The sequence below is a fragment of the Elaeis guineensis genome, chromosome 1 (genome assembly GCF_000442705.2).
Source record: "Elaeis guineensis isolate ETL-2024a chromosome 1, EG11, whole genome shotgun sequence".
In the NCBI taxonomy this organism is placed as follows: domain Eukaryota; kingdom Viridiplantae; phylum Streptophyta; class Magnoliopsida; order Arecales; family Arecaceae; genus Elaeis; species Elaeis guineensis.
In genome coordinates this window covers 17,358,415-17,375,670 of record NC_025993.2, presented here as the reverse complement: position 1 = coordinate 17,375,670, position 17,256 = coordinate 17,358,415, and positions in this window count along the sequence as shown.

Below are 17,256 nucleotides of genomic sequence, written 5' to 3'. Positions count from 1 at the left end.
GATAGCCCTGATCTAAAATATTTTCAATCATTAATTTATTAAGTCAGGGATCAATGATACCAGTGAGACTGACACATCTTATGTATGCTCATTGGTGAGGATGATTGATCTCACAACCACTTATGTGGTTATACTAATACAAGGATGTGGATATTCATTAGAGAATGAGTTCACTAAATTAATCGATGAGAGAATATTTGATGGAGTCATATTTACATGTCAGCTGATTATTCTCTAGTAAGAGTTGTGCAAGTGATCCTTTGACCTGAGATCATCATAGTACCTTGTGTACATATATCCATATTTTGGTTCACTTCCTAATCTGATTCTCTGATCATTGTGTGGGGTGTTTTAGATGTGGTGAAGTGTGCATGAAGATTGTGAGTGGTTAATAAGGGATCTATCACTCCTAATAAGAAAAGCAAACATCCTATGTGATCTCATAGGTTGATGTTTCTGGAAGTCTTTAGCCAAAACAGGATGATAATTAAAAAAAAAATTTAATGTATCATCAACTGAATCATTACCTTCTGATCAAGATACATTTAGACAAGCAATTGAGCTTGACATGATTCCATACCCATAGCTTATCTGGGGTGTTGTTTGACTGAAGAATTGAATTGCATGATAACTTGCCACTGAAGGATATTTTAATAATTTCTATCAAATTTTATTTCTTTTGGATAGTCATGATACATTACTAGACATCAATCTTGACTTGTAGACTCACAAAAATTAAAAGATTTTAATTTAAGAATTAATTAGGAAGAGTCCTAGTTAATTGGGACACTTGGATTAACCTAATCTAATCGGATTAGGGTTTGGTCAAGAGCTTGAGTCCACTGCTGGCTAGATTTGGAATCCAATGGGTCACACACTTTAGAATTTGATCTTAATCTGATTTAATTAGAATTTATTATAAATTTTAGAGATTAATTTGACATGCTAGTATATTGTATTAACCCAAGTTTTTAATTAGGTTAAGTTCAAAGTGTTTAAGCTAAACCAAACTTGTTTCCTTTGACCTGATTGGATTAGATCTATTTTAATTGGTTTCCTACCTAACTTGAAAGTGTTTCAAGTATGGAAGGAGTCTTCCATGCCATCTAGTGTCCACACCAAAAATAAATGCCGCCTACTCCTTTATGCATTAAGGAAGATGGAGAGTCCTTCTTCTTTAAGTCTCTTAACACTCTTCATTTTACATCGGTTTTTCTTAATTATCACATGCCATATTTAATATGAAAATTATGGGGCATACAAAAGGAGGAGTCCTTTTGTGTGAAGGCTCTTCTGTACCATTTAATTCATCGAAGAATTATTTCTCTATGTGAGAAAGTGGAGCGCCAAGAGTTGGCACCCCTTAGGACTCCTTGCTGTCCCTTCTTTCCCTATTTAAATAGGATGCCACCTATGGGATAGAGGCTAAGAAATTCTGAGGTTTTGGCATGTGATAAGAGAGAAAAAAGCTAGAAAAAAATTAGAAAAAAAAAGATTAAAAAAATTGAGAAGAAAAAATAGAAAGAAGAGAGGTGAGAAAAAAGATAAGTGTAGTGTGCTTGTCTTAAGATTTGATTTTTTTATATATTGAAGTACAAAATCAAATCTTAAGTTATAAGATTTCTTGAGATAATTCTCTTGGTATGATCCTAGTGGAGGAATCAAAGGTAAAAGTGTATTGATGCGATCGTTCTTCGAGAAGGAAGCCAGTAGTATTCTTGTGAAGAAAAGGTTATGATGGTTTACTGGTTGAAAAGGACTTTGATCATCTTCCGTATGGCTCATCATTAGAGGACTTCTATTTTGAAGTCTCGTGGAGATCATCTTCTTACCATATTGCTCATTTTAGTAAGTATAAGTTTCTAACTCTTTGCATGCTTAGTTTTTGTTTGTTCGACATCCATAAGGTGATTCTATAGTTTGAGTTCCGGTTGGATAGTTTTAATTATTAAAGCTTTCAATATGCATGTTAAAATTTTTTAAAATCTATATTCCACTGCATGACTGAAACCCAATAGGAAGAAGTGAAGAGGGATGTGAATCCGTGAAGGTGAAGGGAGTGTTACAGTGGATACAGCGGTATTAGATATAATTACAATGGACTTAGGGTGATGAATATGCATACAATATGAGTGCAAAATAGTGATCTTCTTCTTCCTCTAAACTGTGTTAAACCACACCGTCTTCATCATGAATCTCAGCAGGGTCAACACCATGAGTTTGTTGTGTTACTCGTACCTGAAGATGTGAGTGCAGCCGTTCCAATTCAGTACTCATATTCGATTTGTTTGCCTCGGTTGATGACCATTCTATGAATATGAGGACTGTTTTTTTAATTATTTGTGTTGCTGAGAAAGCTTCAAAACGAAACGTTCAATTGTTTCATTCTTTCCATATCATCCAATCTGCAGTTATCAGAAAGGATATAGTGAGTTTACCTTGAATCTTATTTGGGAAACGAAGATACAATTCCTCCCAAATTTGAGTGAAGTTTTGTGGCAAATCCGGGAGCTGAAGTCCGGTTGTTGCAAGTGTGCACACCCTTCTGAAGAAGCAGCAATTTAGCATCAAATGGTTCACTATTTCATTGAACTTATAACAGAACTTACACAATGGATCCACCTGTATTCCATTTTTAATGAGGTTTTCAGTTGTAAGGACGGTTGCAAGTCAGGTTGACGCACAAGCTCATAGATTGCCATCTTGCAATACCATGCACTTGTATCCTTGTCATAGAACACTTGGGCAACCTAGTTCATTAACTAGGTAGTTTGGGTGGTTTAGGTGTCATTTTAGCGCAAGAAAGAGAAATTCCAAGCAAGAGTCCTCTCTTGAGTAGCCATTTCTTCTATGATATCAAGTGCCCCTTTGGAATTATTTTTGAAGGGGCTAAAAGTGCTTTCTAGGACCCGAAAAGCACTTCTCACCAATATGTGTGTATTATAATATAATACTATTATAAAATTATCCTGAAATAATAATATCATGTTCATATATTATAATGATTCTATATAATATAATAATATAGTAATATATAATAATAATTATATGAAAAATTATATTATAATTATTAACTAATAATAGATTTATAATGTATTATACTATACTAATATTATGATAATATTATGTTACTATCATTATCATATTATCTATTCTTTACTATCATTTTCTCATCCTAACAATACTTTCTTAGTTTGGTTGCCAAACAGATGTTAAAGTTCTCCAATACTTTAGAAATATGGTTAATGTTTTATTAAAAGATCTATTGGCAAATGTTCTACTGCCAACGATAATTTCAAGCAGAGCTTAAGTTCATGAGTTCACTGTAACTATGCATAATGCCTGCTTCTTTGCAAGTCTATTTCAAGGCTCTAGTTGTGCATGCATTCCTACAATCAAAGGACCAACAATCCAAGCATGAGTTTTTAGACGTAGTCCCCATAGTTCCCCAATAGCAACCTGTCGGTCATAGTAAGCCTCCCACCTTAGAGTAGTTAATTAGCCTAGCCAAAGACTAGGTATATGAAATTAAAAAATATTAAGGGAGTGTTTGGTTGGAGGGAGTTGGGGTTTGCAACCAAAATGGAAATGGGTGATTCTGATTTCAATTATTTGGTTGAGAGGAGTCCAATTTCGATTCTGATTCCGATTCTGGGCAAAATAGAAATGGTCCAATCTATCTAAAATTTAATTTCTACTCTCTTCTGAAGGTTCAAAATTTTCATTCCAATTCTGATTTTGGTTATGGACCAAATGCTTTAAGGGATTTGGCCATTTTAATTCTAATTTCCATCCATTCAGATTCCAGTTGCAAATAAAACATCCCCTGAGTTCTTATGTGATCTAGAAGGTGATTTGACTGTTTGAATATTTTGAATGCTGTAACAGTCACAAGCTTTTATAGATCTGGCCAATCTTTAATCACAAAAATAACATAAAAGAAGAACCTAGATCAAACAATAGAAGTTTATATCTAGATTGATCAAGAATGGTCCTCATTTTTTTATTAAAAAAAAAAAAAAGAAGATTGATATAATACCATCAAAACATGAGGACAGATGATCTATTGCATATGAATTCATTAGTTACATTCAGCACAATTATACAATACTATCAATACACTTTATAGAAATTACAGAATAAATATCCAAGTCCAATACAAAGTTTAAATAAGGAAAAAAAAAAAGGTAAAAGACACTGATCACATCCATCTCATGCCAACTGTTAAATTCACACGAAACTGTACCTGGGAATAGAGAATTAATATATATAAGATTAAGGCATAATCGCAGCTGGTCTAACGGTCATAGACAAATTAAAGAGAGAAAGGTAAACGTAATGGAAATAGAAATCACCTTGCTGAACAGAGGGCACTTGCACACGCCTGATTTGTTAGTGTTGGTGCAAAAATCCGCTTACGTCGGAGAAGCTAGAGTCGCGGTCGCTGCCGAGACCTGCAAAAGAAGTTTAAACCGGAGGTGGGGTTGCTCCGACAAGACCCTCCGACGCTCAAGTCAGTTCTCTGCCTCAACAAGAATGGAGTGCTCGAACGAAAATTTTAGCAGAGTTTCTAGGTAAAAAATGAGAGCTTAGAGAATAACGTATCTGGGCCCCCTTTTTATAGGCGGAGGGAGCAACAGACTGATAGCAGTGTCTGTAACCGTCTGGCAGTGGGCTGTCCAGAGTCAGGGGGAGTTTGTTGCGAAGAGTAGTGGGGTGGAATCGTGGCTATCATCGGGACACGCCACGTGGAGCCTGTCACGGGGAGTGGAGCGGCGTCCGTTGTCGCAACTTGCCAGAGGATAGAAGAATCGTGCGGTATCCGTCGCAGGAAATGGAGCAGGATCGTGGGCATCACAGCAGTCTGCCAGGGAGTGATGGAACCGCGCGGAATCCGTCGCAGGAAGTGGAGCAGAGTCCTGGCCGTTATCGCGACCCGCCAGAGAGTGCAGGCCTGTCGGCTGAAGTTCGACTGGAGTGTCTGGCGGAGAGGGGTGGTTAGCTATCCGTTTGAGAGGATCCCGAAGTCTGACTCCCGTAGGAGTTCGGACGGAGCTTACCAGTAGTTGGAGTTGTGGACGGAGCCTGGCTCCCGTAGGAGTCCGGGCAGAGTCTTCCTCGCAGTTGAAGTTGAGGACGGAGCCTGGCTCCCGTAGGAGTCCGGGTGGAGTCTTCCTGCAATTAAATTCAGGTGCGAAGTCCGGCTCCCGTAGGAGTCCGGATGGAGCTTACCAGCAGTTGGAGTTGTGGACGGAGCCCGGCTCCCGTAGGAGTCCGGGCGGAGTCTTCCTTGCAGTTGAAGTTGGGGATGGAGCCCGGCTCCCGTAGGAGTCCGGGCGGAGTTTTCCTGCAATTAAAGTCAGGTACGAAGTCCGGCTCCCGTAGGAGTCCGGACGGAGCTTACCAGCAGTTGAAGTTGGGGACAGAGCCCGGCTCCCGTAGGAGTCCGGGCGGAGTTTTTCTTGCAGTTGAAGTTGGGGACGGAGCCCGGCTCCCATAGGAGTCCGGGCGGAGTCTTCCTGCAACTAAAGTAAAGTGCGAAGTTTGGCTCCCGTAGGAGTCCGAACGGAGCTTACCAGCAGTTGAAGTTGAGGACGGAGCCCGGCTCCCATAGGAGTCCGGGCGGAGTCTGCCTTGCAGCTGAAGTTGGAGACGGAGCCCGGCTCTAGTAGGAGTCCGGGTGGAGTTTTCCTTGCTGTTGGGGTTGGGGACGGAGCCCGGCTCCCGTAGGAGTCCGGGCGGAGTCTTCCTTGCAGTTGAAGTTGGGGACAAAGTCCGACTCTCGTAGGAGTCCGGGCGGAGTCTTCCTGCAATTAAAGTCAGGTGCGAAGTCCGGCTCCCGTAGGAGTCCGGACGGAGCTTACCAGCAGTTGAAGTTGAGGATGGAGCCCGACTCCCATAGGAGTCCGGGCGGAGTCTCCCTTGCAGCTGAAGTTGGGGACGGAGCCTGGCTCCCGTAGGAGTCCGGGCGGAGTTTTCCTTGCTGTTGGGGTTGGGGACGGAGCCCAGCTCCCGTAGGAGTCCGGACGGAGTCTTCCTTGCAGTTGAAGTTGGGGATGGAGCCCGGCTCCCATAGTAGTCCGGGCGGAGTTTTCCTTACAGTTGAAGTTGGGGACGGAGCCCGACTCCCGTTGGAGTCTGGACAGAGTCTTCCTGCAATTAAAGTCAGATGCGAAGTCCGGCTCCCGTAGGAGTCCAGACGGAGCTTACCAGCAGTTGGAGTTGTGGACGGAGCCCAACTCCCGTAGGAGTCCGGGCGGAGTCTTCCTTGCAGTTGAAGTTGGAGACGGAGCCTGACTCCCGTAGGAGTCTGGGCGAAGTTTTTCTGCAATTAAAGTCAGGTGCGAAGTCTGGCTCCCGTAGGAGTCCAGACGGAGCTTACCAGCAATTGAAATTGAGGACGGAGCCCATTTCCCGTAGGAGTCCGGGCAGAGTTTTCTTTGCAGTTGAAGTTGGGGACGGAGCCCGGCTCCCGTAGGAGTCCGGGCAGAGTTTTCCTTGCAGTTGAAGTTGGGGACGGAGCCCGGCTCCTGTAGGAGTCCGGGCAGAGTCCTCCTTGCAGTTGAAGTTGGGGACGGAGCCCGGCTCCCGTAGGAGTCTGGGTGGAGTTTTCCTTGCAGTTGAAGTTGGGGACGGAGCCCGGCTCTCGTAGGAGTCCGGGCGGAGTCTTCCTGCAATTAAAGTAAGGTGCGAAGTCCAGCTCCCGTAGGAGTCCGAATGGAGCTTACCAGCAGTTAAAGTTGAGGACGGAGCCCGGCTCCCGTAGGAGTCCGGGCGGAGTCTTCCTTGCAGTTGAAGTTGGGGACGGAGCCCGGCTCTCGTAGGAGTCCGGGCGGAGTTTTCCTTGCAGTTGAAGTTGGGGACAGAGCCCGGCTCCCGTAAGAGTCCGGGCGGAGTTTTTCTGCAATTAAAGTCAGGTGCGAAGTCTGGCTCCCGTAGGAGTCCGGACGGAGCTTACCAGCAGTTGAAGTTGAGGACGGAGCCCGGCTCCCGTAGGAGTCCAGGCGGAGTCTTCCTTGCAGTTGAAGTTGGGGACGGAGCCCGGCTCCCGTAGGAGTCCGGGCTGAGTTTTCCTTGCAGTTGAAGTTGGGGACGGAGCCCGGCTCTCGTAGGAGTCCGGGCGGAGTCTTCCTTGCAGTTGAAGTTGGGGATGGAGCCCGGCTCCCGTAGGAGTTCTGGCGGAGTTTTCCTTGCAGTTGAAGTTGGGGACGGAGCCCGACTCCCATTGGAGTTCGGGCGGAGTCTTCCTGTAATTAAAGTAAGGTGCGAAGTCCGGCTCTCGTAGGAGTCCGGATGGAGCTTACCATTAGTTGAAGTTGAGGACGGAGCCCAGCTCCCGTAGGAGTCTGGGCGGAGTCTTCCTTGCAGTTGAAGTTGGGGACGGAGCCCGGCTCCCGTAGGAGTCCGGGCAGAGTTTTCCTTGCAGTTGAAGTTGGGGATGGAGCCCGGCTCCCATAGGAGTCCGGGCGGAGTTTTTCTGCAATTAAAGTCTGGTGCGAAGTCCGGCTCCTGTAGGAGTCCGAACGGAGCTTACCGGCAGTTGAAGTTGAGGACGGAGCCCGGCTCCCATAGGAGTCCGGGTGGAGTGTTCCTTGCAATTGAAGTTGGGGACGGAGCCCGGCTCCCGTAGGAGTCCGGGCGGAGTTTTCCTTGCAGTTGAAGTTGGGGACGGAGCCTGGCTTCCGTAGGAGTTCGGGCGGAGTCTTCCTTGCTGTTGGAGTTGTTGGCGGAGTCCGGCTCCCGTAGGAGTCCGGAAGAGGTCTATCTGCAGCCGGGATTGGGGGAGACTCGCGAGGGTCACTCCCGTTGAGAACTTCGGCTGAGGGTATTTTATACCCAACACCAGTCCCCCTACTTTCGAGTTTAAATTTTTAATGAAGGAAGTACAGAGAGGTTTGCACAGCCGAAGTTGCCCCCTTGAATCTTGTGCACGGCCGCCCTCAGATATTTTGGCATTAAATGTCTGCGTGCTGGAGTCTTTTCGAATCGGGATGATACGAAGGGACCCTTCGAAATTTTCGCTGGTACGCTGGCCCAGGTACGGTGCAGTAATGGCTCTGTCAACCGTCAGCCACTTTTAGCCGCCTGCCGTGATGAGTGGGACACATGTCGAGCACGGGCTGGCCTGGGGAGATTCGCGATCATTATGGCGCCGGATCCCAAGGGCTATTTAAACCCGTCCTTCCGCCTTTAGGGGCCCTATTCCGCTTGAGAGTTCTATCGGTATCTGTCCTTTCTTCGAGAGCCCTGATTCTCTTGGCATCTTCTTGGGCCATAGGCATCCTTCAAGTCGTCCCTGTCCTCGCCCCTCTGCATCCCTCAGGGCGATCTAGGTTAGTCCCAGAACCTTTGTCCTTCTTTTTGCCATTTAGGGGCCTTTTCTTCGCCATTTTCTTCTGTCGTATTCCTCTGAGTTAGTCTTCCGTGACCTCTCATCCTTTGTCCTGTCTGTTTTCTTCAGGATCTTTAGAGTCTTCATTCGAAGTTATTTGAAATATCTTCCGGCTCTTCCGCTTCCAGCTGTTCCGGGAGTTCTTCCGCCTCAACCCCCCAGGTCCCCAGTTCTGTAGATGAACCCACATCTAGGGCTGGGCTTTGCCCGGTTTTTGCCTCGAGCGTCATTCCGTGCTCCCTGACTCCGGATGAACTCCTTCTGATAAGGGTTCAGTATGGAGTTCCTCCGAAATACAACCTGGAGCTGTCTGGCCCCTCCGACCGGGCTAGCACTCCCCCACCCGATCGTTTTTGCCTGTATCAGGAGACGTTCCATGCCGGGCTCCGGCTTCCGCTTCCGCCCTTTGTCGTCGCCCTCTTCCGATTCTTAGATATCTCTTTGGCATCGGTTGCTCCGAATTTTTTTAGGTTTTTGATAGGGTTTCTCTCCCTTTGCCACGTAGTCGAGGTCCAGCCGTCTCTCTCTCTATTTAGGCATTTCTATACCTTCAAGCGTCATCCTTCGGCGAAAGACTGGTGGTATTTCTTTCCTCAGTTCGACAAGAAGGGGTTGTTGAAAGGTGCCCCCTCTTCAATCCACAACTGGAAGGGGAAATACCTCTTCGTCCACTGCCCGACCCTGAGGCTGGGCCTGCCCCCTTGGGGCTCTCTGAGGGATTCTGTTCGTCGGGCCCCTAGCCTGGGGGAGGGCGACCTCCAGGCTGCCCGGAAGCTTCTTGACTACTCCGCTCCTTCCCTTCCCAACCTTCTGAGGGAGCAATTTTTGTTCAACATCGGCCTGAGCCCCCAGGATCCTGCGAGTACTCCATCTTTTCCTTTCTCTTCTTTTCTTCCGTCCTTCTTCTTTTTCTTCTCTTTTCTCTTTTCTTTCTTTTTTTTTTGCATGCTACTCCTTTCTTTTTCACTCCATTATTGATTTCTGATTTTTGATTGATTGATTGATTTTTTTTTTTTTAAGGAATGGACGCCGAAGCAGCACGGATGCTTGCCAGGGGCCTCAAGGCCCACAAAAGAAAGGGCACCGCGGCCTTCGAATCAGCAAAGAGGGCCAGAGCGGAGGAGTTGAGCTTGGCCGTGCCCGTCCAGGTGGCTCCAGCGATCGACGTTCCCTCAGATGTCGAACCTATGGCCCCCCGGGCCTCTTCGAGGAGTCCGCCGACTGGGGCTCCCATTTCGGGGGTCCGCTCCATGGAGGTGCCCGTAGTCGCGAGGGAGAAGAGAAGGAAGTCGGTGGCCCGCAGGGTGAGTAGCCACCGAGCCACCGCTGACGAGTCCCTCGATTCCGAAGAGGAGCCGGAGAATCCCTTCAATGACAGGGACTTGATCAAGCGGTTGATCGATGGCTGTATTCTGTCTGAAGTCATCGAGAAGATCGACCGCACCGATCCTGAGTAGAGGGTTTGGGACTCCCTAGGATCCTTTCTCGAGGTAAACAAATCTTCATTTATCTGGCTATTCGACCCTTGTTCTGATCCCCTAGCCGCCCTTGCAGATTGGGCACCAGCTCCTCGCCAATATCGAGGCGATGAATCAGGTGAGGAGGGATGCCATCCAGGTGGAGGAGCATCGCCGGACCGAGGTCACACGCCTCAAAGAAAAGGCAGCCAAAGTAGTTGCCCTCCAGGAGGCCCTGGAGAGAAAAAAACAGGCCCGGGAAGGAGAGAGGCAGACCTCGGAGGAGACGGTGAGGAAGGCGGAGGCCGAGGTCGCCAGCTTGGCGGAGCAGATTCTGGTCCTGCTCTCGGAGGCCAGGGTTCTTGCAGTGGAGGAGTTCAAGGCCTCCACAGAGATGAGGGACCTGAACGTCAGGTTCGGCCAAGAAGCATTCATCAAGGGGTTCGAGCTCTGCCAGGAGAAGGTGGCCAGGAAATTTTCCGAAATCGACCTCGGCTTCTTAGGCGAGGAGTCTGAGGATGAGGCCGGTCCTTCTCCTGCCGCTACTGCTGCCACAGCCCCCCCTTCAGGAACACCGAGCTCTCCAACTCCTGCTTCTGAGGTCTGAGACCTTCGACTTGTATCTTTCTTTTATTGCTGTTTTTCTTTTCCTTTTTGTCTTCAAGAATCATTCAATCAATAAAGTTGAATTTCTTATCGTGGATGGCTTCTCCTTCCTTCCTTTCTTCTCTCTGCTTTTCTTTCTCTGATGAGGCGTGTCTTGACGCTTTTGCCTTCCGATGGCAGTGCCCTGCCGAAGCACTTCCCCTGCCCCTGGGAATCCTGCTGAAATCCACGATCCGGCGATTGAGGAAGGAAGTTCTTCACTTGACAAAAGGGGCGAAGAAGATGGAAGGCAAGCTTCGCAGGTTGAGAGAGAGTCATTCTGAAGCCACCGCGGAGGCCATCCGCTTTCGAAATCTCCACGTGAAGGGGATCATAGAGTATAGCCGGAGGAAGGCGAACTTCGCGAAGGAGCTTGAGGAATACAAGAAGAGCGCCAGCGATCGAATTTGGGCTCAAGCTACCAAGATTAGTGCTCTCAAGGTGGAACTGTCGGCTGCGAAGGAGAAGATCGGCCAGCTGGAAGGAAGTTTGTCCCGGCTCTTGGCTCGGGCCGACGGCGACCGGGAGTGGTCGAAGAAGGTCTCCGACCTTCAGCAGCAGCTTCAGGACGCCGAGGTGAGTTACGACGTGCATCGGGTCGGTTGGCGCAGGCAGGTGGATGAATATAAAGGGAGACTCAGGGTGGCGGCCGACGAAGTCGCCTATCTTCAGAGGCAGCTGACTGACAGGGCTCAGCTTACTTCTGCTCGGGATTCTAATGAACTCCAGTCCCTGAGAGGAACCGTCGAAGAGTTTTCTGTCGCCCTCGGGGAAAGGACGGCTGAGCTGCAGCAATTGAAGATCCAGCTGGCACACGAGCAGCAGGCTGTCACGGACGCGGAGGCAAAATCTGAGGTCCTGAGAAAGAGGCGTCGAGAGGCGGAGGTCGAAAGCCAGCGACTTCGTCGGGCGCTCCAGGATGCGCTGCTGAAAAGGAGAGAGCTAGAAGAAGAAGTTAAGAATTTGAGGCAGTCCTAGATAAGGGGTGGAGCAGATAATTCTAGGTCAGAAGGAGCAGAGCTTCCCTAGAGCTCTTTTTGGCCTTCTGTCTTTTCATGTATACATTTTCCCTTTTGTTGTTTTGTCTCGCTTTTGTCATTTTGCTTTTCCTCCCTTGGCCTTCTGGGCTTCGTGATGTATATTTCGCAAATAGAATGAAAAGGAGATTTTGTGTTACCTCATCCGTATATTGTATTAAATTGTCGTCCGTCGAACTTCTCTTGTTGTTCGACTTGTCCGACATTGACGTCGTTTGGAGGTGCCCAGTCGTCGATACACTGGTTTGCTTTCCTCGTCGTTCATGGCCATAGGCTCGAGCTTGGTGGTCCGAACTCCACATTACCTCGGGGGCGTCGCTGTTTTCTTGACCTGTGTCGAGAGCCTTCTTAGAGGTCGGGGGTGTTTGGTAGGAACTTTTCGTCTTTGTTGAGATGAGGTTGCTTAGGTCTTTGGTGTGGTTTGTCCTTCATCTGTTTCCGACATAGTTCATCGCTTCTCCTTTTTAATTTCCCTCCTCTTTTCGGAGTGAGGGCCCTCCCCTTGCTTTTTGCGGGGTGGCGTAGAAGTGTGAAGGTGCCGCTGAGGGGCCTTTCTCCTTCATCCGATCTTGTTGGGCGGTCGGGTTTCGTCACCATCAGGATGAGGTTCTCCTTCCGTTCCTGACGTAGTCGACCTTAGCTCAGATTAGGACGAGATTCTCCTCCTGTTCCCAACGAGGCCGTGGGGGCACATAAGAGCCATCGCAGGGGTCTCTCCCCCCATCCGGTCTAAAAGAACCGGGCCTTCAACTTTGCTCATGTCAGGACGAGGTTCTCCTCCTGTTCCTGACATGGCTGTGGGGGCGCGTTAGGGCGTTGCAAGGCCTCTCCCCCCATCTGGTCTAAAAGAACCGGGCCTTTGACTTTGCTCATGCCAGGATGAGGTTCTCCTTTTATTCCTGACATGGCTGTGGGGGCGCATTAGGGCGTTGTAAGGCCTCTCCCCCCATCCGGTCTAAAAGAATCGGGCCTTTGACTTTGCTCATGTCAGGATGAGGTTCTCCTCCTGTTCCTGACATGGCTGTGGGGGCGCATTAGGGCGTTGTAAGGCCTCTCCCCCCATCCGGTCTAAAAGAACCAGGCCTTTGACTTTGCTCATGTCAGGACGAGGTTCTCCTCCTGTTCCTGACATGGCTGTGGGGGTGCATTAGGGCGTTGTAAGGCCTCTCCCCCCATCCGATCTCAAGATAATCGAACTTTCATTTTATTTATGTTAGGATGAGGTTCTCCTCCTGTTCCTAACATAACCTTGTTTTAATTGTTTGAAGGGGTTATCCCAAGTCATAACAAATCCGTGCCAAATGGGAGGAACATGCAAAGTCGAAAGGAATTTAGATTCAGGACAAAGTCGTAAGCGATACATTTACAGGTTTTCCGAGTTCCATGGTCGTGGAAGGTCTGCTCCTCTTTGAGGCCCTCCGGTGATGGAGTCGATGGTCCCGATTGGAGGCCGATCTCCGGGCTGCTCCTCCCTCCTTGGCAGATCTGGTTGCGGCAGGGCCCTTGGCCGATCTTCTCTACCCTCAGGCCGGCATCGGATGAACCTGTCAAGCCGACCTCGCCGGATGAGCTCCTCAATCTCGTCTCGGAGCTGGATGCATTCCTCCATGTCGTGGCCGTGGTCGCGGTGGTAGAGACAGAACTTATTGGGGTTGCGCTTCCTGGGGTGTGTGCGCATCCTCTCTGGCCTAGGGAGCTGCTCCCTGACCTCCATCAGTACCTGGGTCTTCGAGGCATTGAGGGGGGCATAGTTGCGGAATCTTCCCGATGGAGAACCCCGTCGAACCCCGCGATCCGGACTTCTCTGCCTACGCACCCGGGGCGGAGTATGGGCACGCTTGTGCCCAGGAGGGGATCGAGAATGCGGCCGAGCTTCTCTCGACCTTTTTTCGACTGCGGGCTTACTCGAGTCTCCTGCCTGCCGCTCTCTCGCGGTCTTCTCATCCTTCATTTTAAAGGCTTCTTCCGCTCGGGCGTACCCTTCAGCCCGAGCCAACAAATCAGCAAAATCCCTGGGGTACTTCTTCTCCAGGGAGAATAAAAGGTCATTCTTCTGAAGGCTGCCCTTCAGAATGGCCATTACGACTGATTGGTCCAAGTTCCAGACCTCCAGCGCTGCGACATTGAAACGGTTGATGTAGGCCCGAATGGACTCCCCTTCCCTCTGCTTGATATTGATGAGGGACTCTGAACCCTTCCAGAGGCGGCGGCTGCTGACAAAATGGGCCACGAATTGGTGGCTCATCTGATCGAAGGAAAAGATGGTACCCGACTTCAGAGCCGAGTACCAGTTTCTCGCCGCTCCCTTCAAGATGGATGGGAAGGCTCGGCACAGGATAGCGTCAGGTGCGCCATGAAGCAGCATCATCGTTCGGAAGGCTTCCAGATGATCAACTGGATCCGAAGTCCCGTCGTAGCTTTCGAACTGGGGGAGCTTGAAGTTTGGCGGGATCGATTCATGCATGATCATTTGAGAAAAGGGAGGGTCAGTGCAAATATCCTCACCATAAGCGGGGGGAGTATGGCGGAGTTCTTCGATCCGCCGGTTCATCTCTTGGAGTCTCTGGTCCAGAAAATCCTCTCGACTTCGGGTCTCGAGGGTCCTCTGGCAGAATGGGGGCAAGGATCTTCCAAGGGTGGAGTCGTGATCTAATTGAGGGCTCTCCACCCTCGGGTTCGTTTTTCCAGGAAAGACGGGACGGCTGGCCCAAGTGACCCACCCCACCGTCGGATTCTGGTGTTCCGATGACACCCTTTTCAGGCGCACTGATGCCTGCGGCTGCTGCTGCTGCATGGCCTGCACAGCTTCAGTGAGGCCTCTGACCTGCTGCGCTAGCAGATCAAACTGCTCCGTGCCGACCGCCATCGTCGGAGGAGGAGGAGGAGGTTGGGAAACAGGAGGTGAGGCCGGAGCCTAAGATCTGGCCGCGGAGGCCGTGGATCGTCGTGTGGATGCCTTGCGGGGAGGCATCGAGCAAAGACCAAGTGGAGGAAGGAGAAGAGGACGTCGGAAAAGATGCCCGAGGGCGGTCCCGTTGAGTGCTCCTTTAAGAACAAGGATACTGTGAAGATACAGCCCCTTCCTCTAGCGCCAATCCTGTTGGTGCAAAAATCTGCTTACGCCGGAGAAGCTGGAGTCGCGGTCGCCGCCGGGATCTGCAAAAGAAGTCTAAACCAGAGGTGGGGTTGCTCTGGCAAGATCCTCAAACGCTCAAGTCAGTTCTCTGCCTCAACAAGAATGGAGTGCTCGAACGAAAATTTTAGCAGAGTTTCAAGGTAAAAAATGAGAGCTTAGAGAATAACGTATCTGGGGCCCCCTTTTATAGGCGGAGGGAGCAACAGACTGATAGCAGTGTCTGTAACCGTCTGGCAGTGGGCTGCCTAGAATCAGGGGGAGTTTGTTGCGAAGAGTAGTGGGGTGGAATCGTGGCTATCATCGGGACACGCCACGTGGAGCCTGTCATGGGGAGTGGAGCGGCATCCGTTGTCGCGACTTGCCAGAGGATGGAAGAATCGTGCGGTATCCATCGCAGGAAGTGCAGCAGGATCGTGGGTATCATAGCGGTCTGCCAGGGAGTGATGGAGCTGTGCGAAATCCGTCGCAGGAAGTGAAGCAGAGTCGTGGCCATTACCGCGACCCGCCAGGGAGTGCAGGCCTGTCGGCTGAAGTTCGGCTGGAGTGTCTGGCGGAGAGGGGTGGTTAGCTATCCATTTGAGAGGAGCCCGAAGTCCGGCTCCCGTAGGAGTCCGGACGAAGCTTACCAGCAGTTGGAGTTGTGGACGGAGCCCGGCTACCGTAGTTGTCCGGGCGGAGTCTTCCTTGCAGTTGAAGTTGGGGACGGAGCCCGGCTCCCGTAGGAGTCCGGGTGGAGTCTTTCTGCAATTAAAGTCAGGTGCGAAGTCTGGCTCCCGGAGGAGTCCGGACGGAGCTTACCAGTAGTTGGAGTTGTGGACGGAGTCTGGCTCCCGTAGGAGTCCGGGCGGAGTCTTCCTTGCAGTTGAAGTTGGAGACGGAGCCCGGCTACCGTAGGAGTTCGGGCGGAGTTTTTCTGCAATTAAGGTCAGGTGCGAAGTCCGGCTCCCGTAGGAGTCCGGACGGAGCTTACCAGCAGTTAAAGTTGAGGACGGAGCCCGGCTCCCATAGGAGTCCGGGCGGAGTCTTCCTTGCAGTTGAAGTTGGGGACGGAGCCCGGCTCCCGTACGAGTCCGGGCGGAGTTTTCCTTGCAGTCGAAGTTGGGGACGGAGCCCGACTCCCGTAGGAGTTTGGGCGGAGTCTTCCTTGCGGTTGAAGTTGGAGACGGAGCCCGGCTCCCTTAGGAGTCCGGGCGGAGTTTTCCTTGCAGTTGAAGTTGGGGACGGAGCCCGACTCCCGTAGGAGTCCAGGCGGAGTCTTCCTGCAATTAAAGTAAGGTGCAAAGTCCGGCTCCCGTAGGAGTCCGGACGGAGCTTACCAGCAGTTGAAGTTGAGGACGGAGCCCGGCTCCCGTAGGAGTCCGGGCAGAGTCTCCCTTGCAGCTGAAGTTGGGGACGGAGCCTGGCTCCCGTAGGAGTCCGGGCGGAGTTTTCCTTGCTCTTGGGGAAGGAGCCTGGCTCCCGTACGAGTCTGGGTGTAGTCTTCCTTGCAGTTGAAGTTGAAGACGGAGCCCGGCTCCCATAGGAGTCCGGGCGGAGTCTTCCTGCAATTAAAGTCAGGTGCGAAGTCCGGTTCCTGTAGGAGTCCGGACGGAGCTTACCAGCAGTTGAAGTTGAGGACGGAGCCCGGCTCCCGTAGGAGTCCGGGCGGAGTCTCTCTTGCAGCTGAAGTTGGGGACGGAGCCTGGCTCCCGTAGGAGTCCGGGCGGAGTTTTCCTTGCTGTTGGGGTTGGGGACGGAGCCCGGCTCCCGTAGGAGTCCGGGCGGAGTCTTCCTCGCAGTTGAAGTTGGGGACGGAGCCCGGCTCCCGTAGGAGTCCGGGCGTAGTCTTCCTGTAATTAAAGTCAGGTGCGAAGTCCGGCTCCCGTAGGTGTCCGGACGGAGCTTACCAGCAGTTGGAGTTGTGGATGGAGCCTAGCTCCCGTAGGAGTCCAGACGGAGTCTTCCTTGCAGTTGAAGTTGGGGACGGAGCCCAGCTCTCGTAGGAGTCCGGGCAAAGTTTTCCTATGATTAAAGTCAGGTGCGAAGTCCGACTCCCGTAGGAGTCCGGACGGAGCTTACCAGCAGTTGAAGTTGAGGATGGAGCCCGGCTCCCGTAGGAGTTCGGGCGGAGTCTTCCTTGCAGTTGAAGTTGGGGACGGAGCCCGGCTCCCGTAGGAGTCCGAGCGGAGTTTTCCTTACAGTTGAAGTTGGGGATGGAGTCCGGCTCCTGTAGGAGTCCGGGCAGAGTCTTCCTGTAATTAAAGTCAAGTGCGAAGTCCGGCTCCCGTAGGAGTCCGGACGGAGCTTACCAGCAGTTGGAGTTGTGGACGGAGCCCAACTCCCGTTGGAGTCCGGGCGGAGTCTTCCTTGCAGTTGATGTTGGGGACGGAGCCCGGCTCCCGTAGGAGTCCGGGCGGAGTTTTCTTGCAATTAAAGTCAGGTGCGAAGTCTGACTCCCGTAGGAGTCCGGACGGAGCTTACCAGCAGTTGAAGTTGAGGACGGAGCCCGGCTCCCGTAGGAGTCCGGGCGGAGTTTTCCTTGCAGTTAAAGTTGGGGACGGAGCCCGGCTCCCGTAGGAATCCGGGCGGAGTCTTCCTTGCAGTTGAAGT